This window comes from Elephantulus edwardii, unplaced genomic scaffold (genome assembly GCF_000299155.1).
Source record: "Elephantulus edwardii isolate Elephantulus edwardi_28Jun2011 unplaced genomic scaffold, EleEdw1.0 scaffold00167, whole genome shotgun sequence".
In the NCBI taxonomy this organism is placed as follows: Eukaryota; Metazoa; Chordata; class Mammalia; order Macroscelidea; family Macroscelididae; genus Elephantulus; species Elephantulus edwardii.
The window spans coordinates 2644851-2652484 of record NW_006399917.1 but is presented as its reverse complement, the minus strand read 5'-3'; positions in this window follow the sequence as shown (position 1 = coordinate 2652484).

Here is a 7634-nt window from a genome sequence, read left to right as displayed (position 1 = left end):
AAAGGCAGAGAATCAGCAAATGAGAGAAGACCCTCAACCAGGTGGAGTTAAACAGTTACTACCACAATGGGCTCAAATGTATCAAGAACTGTGAGGACAGCACAGGATAGGACAGGGTTCAGATCTGTTGTTCATGGGTGGCTATAGGTCGTACTTGACTCAACTGCACTTGACTCAACATAACAACATATGGAAAACATATTCTTGAGAATAATCACAAAATGCACTGTATAGTAATAATAGGCAGAGGAGAAACACAGTTGGTGAAAAGATTCTTGTATTGAAAGAATTAGAAAGTAAACTGCATCTAAAGAAAGTTACAACCACTTGAAACCATTGGGAATTTTCTCTGAAAGAGAACTATACCTACAACCAGGAGAAGATAAAGTAGATGAATGGGATCTTCTAAGAATCAAATCCCTATGCACATCCAAAAACTTCTCCAACAGGGTAAAAATGGAAGCCACCGACTGGGAAAAAGTATTTGGTAATAACATATCAGATAAGGGACATATATCCAGAATTTCTAAAATATTTGAGCACCACAACAAGATAAAGGTAAATAATCCAATAGAAAAATGGGCAAAGGCTATGAACAGACACTTCACCGAAGAAGACATTCAGATGGCTAACAAGCACATGAAGAAATGCTCAAAATTTCTAGCTCTAAGAGAGATGCAAATCAAAACAACTATGAGATATCATCTCACCCCCATCAGAATAGCAAAATTTAACAGAACAGCAAGCAAGAAATGCTGGCGAGGTTGTGGAGAAACTGGAACCCTTATTCACTGTTGGTGGGACTGTAAGATGGTGTAACCACAGTGGAAGGCCGTATGGTGCTTTCTCAAAAAGTTGCAAATAGAGATACCATTCGACCCAGCAATTCCACTACTGGGAAGATACCCCAAAGAGATCATAACTGACATCCAAGCAGATATATGCACATCCATGTTTATTGCAGCTTTGTTCACAATAGTAAGGAGTTGGAAACAACCTAAGTGTCCATCAACAAATGAATGGATAGAGAAGCTGTGGTATATTCGCACAATGGACTACTATGCTGCATTGAAAAACAAGGAAATCATGCAATATTATTCAAAATGGTTGACTCTGGAGGACATTATGCTGAGTGAAGTATCTCAGTCACAAAAGGACAAATACTGCATGGTGCCACTGTTGTAAAACAGGACTGACCTTGGGGTTGGGGAGAAACTGAGTAAGATGGTCTCAATAATGTATACTGCATTGAAACAGATGAGGGAGAAAACTGTTTAAAAGGGATATGGGATTAAGTATTTTTGTCATGACAGGAGTCTAGAGTGAAGGCTACATGGTGGAGTGGACCTGGGGGAGGGTTTGTAAAACAATGAGAGAATTTTTCTTTTACTTTTACAAGAGGGTAGTGTACTAGGGGGGAGGGCTGGGAGGGGAGAAAAGTACAACAATGAACTAGTGGAAATCCAAAGTCTCTGTAAATTTTTATTGAAAATAATAATAAATTTAAATTAAAAAAAGAAAGAAACAGAACTGTGTACATAGGCATATTCACATGGATCAGGGACAGTGGCAACACAAGAATTTCTGTAAATTATAAAGTGTTTCTAAAAAAACAATCAAATATGTTCATTTGAGGCTTACTCAGATGACTTACTCTAAGGGGGATAATGATGATTCAGTGGTAGACTTTTTACACAGAATCCTATACACCTTATGCACTATTACTATCTCTTTCTTTGAGTTAAGGTTTGCATGTTGATGTGATTTTAGATTTTAGCAGAACTTCCAGTCTAAGACAGATTAAGAGAAAAGTTTGGCAATCTGCTTCCAAAAGTCAGTCCACAATGACCTCTGTGTATCACAACAGACCGTCTACAGCCAATCACAGTGACTGCATTGTGTCTTCCGGTTGGCAGCACCACGCCTTTCCAATAGGCCACCAGAGTTCCCTTTGAGAGTCAGTAGGATATTGGATACTCTTCACATCACCACAATTCACAGGCATTGATCCTTCTTCTGTCATCCATTATTTACTGTCCAACTTACAGATGTATAGGAAGCAACTGTAAAGACCATGGCTTGGATCAGGCACACCTTAGTCTTTAAACTGACATTGTTGCTCTTTGGAACTTTAGAGAAGTCTTTGACAGCAGATTTCTGCAACACAACACATCTTCTGATTTCTTTCACTGTTTTACAAACCCTCCCCCAGGTCCACTCCACCATGTAGCCTTCGCTCTAGACTCCTGTCATCTTCTGATTACCACGGGTGTTGATTTTTGACAAGTGAAACTTGATTTAGTAAGACAGAAATAAAAATTCATGTCTAAAAAGCAGATGAGCACGGAGCAACCAAGACTGTCATGCTTCTAGGACTGCAGCACCTTGTGAGGGTTTTGTTTATTCACAAAACCATTAAACTTCCATTCAGTGGAGTACCCAAAGGAAATGCTAATTTTTTATCTGATTATCTGAGGCTTCTTAAAAAATAAAATCCCTAGAGTTTTAACAAAACCTGTGCATTTGCTAATCTTGGTAAATACAAAGGATGGCACAGGATAGGTAGGACAAGGTTGGGGTAGGGTCTCTATGAGTCATGCTTGGCCCTATAGCACCTAACAACAACAAGCCATCATTAAGGAGCTCTGGAGACACAGTACATTATATGTTTTACTGCTGAGTGAAAGCTTAGTGGTTTCCTGGGAAGATTTCTAACTTCAGAAACCCAGTTGATGGAGGGTCGTTATGATTCAGAATGGACTCGGAGGCAATGGGCTTGGGTTTGGTGGTAGCATGGGGGGGGGGTAATATATCAGGCTGCCAACCAAAAGGTTGGCAGTTAGACTCAACCAGCAGCTCCATGAGAGAAAGGTGGAAATCTCCTCCCATAAAGATTTACAGCCTCAGAGACCCGTGGAGGGTCATCATGAGCCCCCCTTGACTCAATAGCAGTGGGCTGGGTTTGTTTTACGTCAGGACTATTGTTCAAGAACCATGAAGCCCTCCAGCATGCTATTTTCAACATCTGCGAAATATTATACATATGGAAGGGCTTCAGATCCCATTCAAAGGAATTCAGTCGCTTCTCCAAGGGTCTATTATGATTAGGCTTAATGTGTCAGAGTGAGTTACCCCAGAGCAGATTTTGGTTGCTGGGAAGCTATTGCCTTTCTACTCCATTAAAAAGTAAATGACTGAAGTTCTGGATCTCTGCTTCCCTGGCTAGCACTCACTTCTTTCTTCCTTTTAAGGTGAGAACTAGAAAACAGTCCAGCTAACTACAGGACTGGGTGAGCCCAGGTGCAGTTAACGGCACCAGCTGGCGGAAACAATTGCGGCCCTCTCCTTAACATTTGGATCTGAAGCAACCATTATTTTTAAACACGCAGGTGAAAATCTTGTAGATCAACCCACCATGTGCAAATAGACTCTTCATGTGCTAGCCATACTCTCAGGCTGCAACAGATCCAATTGCAGATCCCAAATATTTTTTGTTAGAAGAATATTTGACAATGAGCTCTAACCAACAGCTGTACAAGTGTTGGGAGTTCACTTACTCTGATCTCACAGGCACTCCTCTGCCCTCTGGCCTCTGGCCTCTGGCCGATGAGGTATGCTATGTTCAAGCTGGGCTTCTTTTGATCTTGGCAAGCTCTACTGGTACACTAGGTAAGATGTTAGGCTGCTGGTTAAAACATTGGTGATTTGAACCCACCAGCTCACTTTGCAGGAGAAAGATGAGGCAGTGTACTTCTATAAAGACCTGCAGCCTTCGAAACTGTATCTGGGTACTTCTGCTGTGTTCTCAGGGAGCTCTGGTGGCCTAGTGGCAAGAAGCTGCACTACAATCCTGAAGGCAAGCAGTTTGAGGCCTCTGGATTGGTTCTGACTCCATGGTACACAACAACAACAACTGTGTTCTTACAGGGTTACTGTGTCTGAGTCAACTTGATAGCAGTGGAGTGGAGGTTTTGTTTTGTTTCCTCCTAGCAGATCCTGAATGAAGCCAAGGGAAACAGCTAGAAACAGAAAACTGATCTTCTGGAGTACTCTTTGGTGCTACATCTGATATGATTAACAATTTATTTTGGCAACAGCCAGGAGGAGTTTCATATGGTCTCCCTGAACTCAGCTGGACTCCTGCCAGAAGACTTAGGAACACTAAGAAGTAGTCCAGGCTCAGGGAGCAAAGGAAAATGCCATCTTGTAAAACTTTTCATAGCATTGCCGGTTCTCCGAAGCGTTGCTTAATCCCTCTATTTCCAACTGCTCTTCACCGATTGTGTTATTAGCTTGGGTTGACGGATAGGTTTATAATTAGCAGGGTGGATGGCCTAGAGGAGAAGGCATGGTAAGGAGGCAGATGAATATTTGGCAGCCAACTCTTTTGCAATATGCAAGAGTTCCCTTTAAATACGGATGTTTCATCCCAGTTGTCATCTTTAAGACAAGTAATTACTATACATCATAGATGTTCAGAGTTAGTCAACCACTTGTACAGGGATTTCCTTTCAAGCTAAAGAAAAAGTTAATCTTTTAGAGGAGAACGCTTCTTTCCCAGAGTTGATGCTTTCTTCCTTGATATGAAACTTCCACCAGCCTGACTTTCTCGAGTTCTCTCTGTTCTCCATCCCTCAATCTCCCTCAGAGTGACTTTGACGGGTGGAGTGGGGCATGCCTTCTGGAGCTCCTTCCTCTTCTCTTTCTGATGGGTGTACATGCACCCACAGAAAGCACACAAGCCTCACTGCTCTCACACATGAGTGAGGCTGTAAGGGAGCCTGGTCCTGATTGGGCAGGTGTCTGCATTTCGAATCTCACTTGTATATTTCAACTATTGCTTCCCTAGACGTGAATCAAGCAGCCTATTGCATCGGGCAAGTCAGCTGCAAAAGACCTCTTTAAAGTTGTCAAAAGCCAGGAGGTTACTTTGATGACTAAAGTGCACCTGGCTTGAGTCATGGGTTTTTTCCAGTGACATCATATGCAAGTGAAAGTTGGACAATGAAAAAGGAAGACAGAAGAAAGAAAGAAAAATCAGTGCATTTAAACCGTAGTGTTGGCAAAGAATATTAAGTATCTGTAGACTGACAAAAGAAGGAACAAAGTGGGATTAAAAGAAATACAACTAGAATGCTCTTTAGAAACAAGGGTAGGAAGACTCCGGCTCCCTTACTTTGGATGTATCATCAGGAAAGATCAATTGCTAGAAAAGGGGGTAATATTTGGTAACAGAGGGTGAGCAAAAATGAGGGAAACCCTCAATGAGATGGATTGAGCCAACAGCCACAATCAGGTACTCAAATTCATCAACAAGCTTGAAGGTGGACAGGGCCAGACAGAGTTGGGTTCTGTTGCTCAGAAAGTCTCCATGTGTTGGGACAGCTCCATGACAATCATTATCAACTTGCTAGTAGGTAAAAGGCGTGTTCCTTAATTTTAGAAAGTATTGGGAAATTTATTCAGCAATAATACTAAAGATTAATATTTTATCGGTATTAACCTCTTATTTTTTAATTGGTTCAGAAACAGGAGAAAGTAGTTGTATTTATCCCCCCAAAATTTTAACAGATAGCCAGTTACAAATTTCATTTGATAAAAAGTATGCCTTCACATTGCTTTCTACTTATCTTCAAGGTCAAGGAATAAGTTAACAATCTCCTAACTCTTCATTGGATATAAAGAAATATCTCAGTGTTTGGCTTTGGACCTACAGAGACAAACAACCTTCAACATAATTAAGACTGTGATACAGAAAATGGTTTGGCTTTTTTGTTTTGTTCTGTCTCTCAAATCTCTCTGAGTCCATGAGTTGGAACCTGCTTAGCTGCACCTATAGGGAGCTCTGGTGGCCTAGCGGTAAGAAGCTGCACTATAATCCCAAAGGCATGTGGTTCAAATCCACCAGCTGTGGGAGAAGGATGGGAAATCTCTTCCTGAGAAATTCACTGCCTCTGAAAACCCACTGGAGGGTTTGCTACGGATTAGTTCTAACTCAATACCACACAACAGCAACAACTGCACCTAACAACAACAAATAGTCTTCTGAATTAATCCCCCTATTACGTTGATGTCTATAAAAGCCTCCATATCTAAATAGGAGTTAGATTAAATCGGCAATGAGACTGTCCTTTGGCCAAGAAGGGTACATGGCCATAGAGCTGGCTGTGACCAAAGCAAACCTACAGGACAGAATATAACTACCTCATTGGATTTTCAAGGCCATGAACTTGAAGGAAGTACATTGCCACTGCAGTATCTCTAAGGAGCAGCTGCCGGGTTTGAATGTTCCATCTTTCCGTTAATAACCCAGTGCATAATCATTGTGCCATTAGGAATCCTGAGAAAGGGCATGGCTGTAATTAATTTGTTGTTGTTTTTGTTGTTAAGTGCCATCGAGTCGAATGCGACCCTATGAATGAAAGACCTGAGCATTGTTCATAGAGTTTCCAGAGGCAAGCCACTTTGGAAGTGGATGCCACTCCTGCTTCCAAGCTTATTTTAATCGGGGAACTCCATCAAACACAGTCCACCATGGGTAACTATTATCACATATGACACATCAGTGTCCCAGTGTTTATCACCACAGCAACCACGAGTTACCTCTGTATAGCAAAGCACAGACCAGTGCTATACCACCTAGAAGAATGTTTGACAAAGAACAATTTAAACCAGGCCTGAGGGCCGCAGATTAAAATCACCCAACCTGGGCTTAGTAGCATAAAGAGTCCTGGTATCCTAGTACCAGGAGTTGTACTGCCAACCCAAATTGACATGGTTCAAATCCATCAACTGCTCTGTAACAGAAAGATGGACCATCTATCTCCTCACGTGCAATTTACACCCTCCGAAAACCTGCTGGAGAGCCAGCCAAGAATTGTTTTCGACTCTGCCTTACATAACAATGACAGAGAGGAGGAGAGTGAAGTCAGGAAAGAACATGTGACTTCTCATCTCTGTAACATATAGGCAAAAGTATACAAATCCATATTTGAGGTCAAAATGTTGTAGAGACATTCCAGTATCAACACAGCAGCAATGAATAACCATCAACATAAGGTCCTAATATTGCTTTCCAAAGCTCTTTCAGTTGCATTATTTCACTCAGGTCCAGAGTAATAAATTAACTAGAGTAATAAATTAACTTTTCCAAGGTGCATATTTTAGTTATCTAGTGCTGCTATGCAAAGGCGTTTGACTGTGTGGATCATAACAAACTGTGGCTGACTCTGAGAAGAATGGGAATCCCAGAACAATTGATCATTCTAATGCAAACTCTACACTTGGACCAGCAGGCAGTCCTCAGAACAAAGCAAGGGAACACTGCATGGTTCAAAATTGGGAAGGGCGTACGCCAGGGATGCGTCATATTTCCGTACCTTTTTAACCTGTATGCAGAGCAGATTATCCGAGAGGCTGGGCTCTATGAGGAGAACTGTGGGGTCAAGATTGGTGGAAAATCTATCAACATTCTGCGTTATGCAGATGACATAACCCTGCTTGCTGAAACTGAGGAGGACCTGAAGCGCCTGCTACAGAGTGTCAAGGACTGCAGCCTACAATATGGATTGAGGCTCAATGTCAAGAAGACAAAGATTCTCACCACTGGGCCAATTGGCAGCATCAGGATGGAT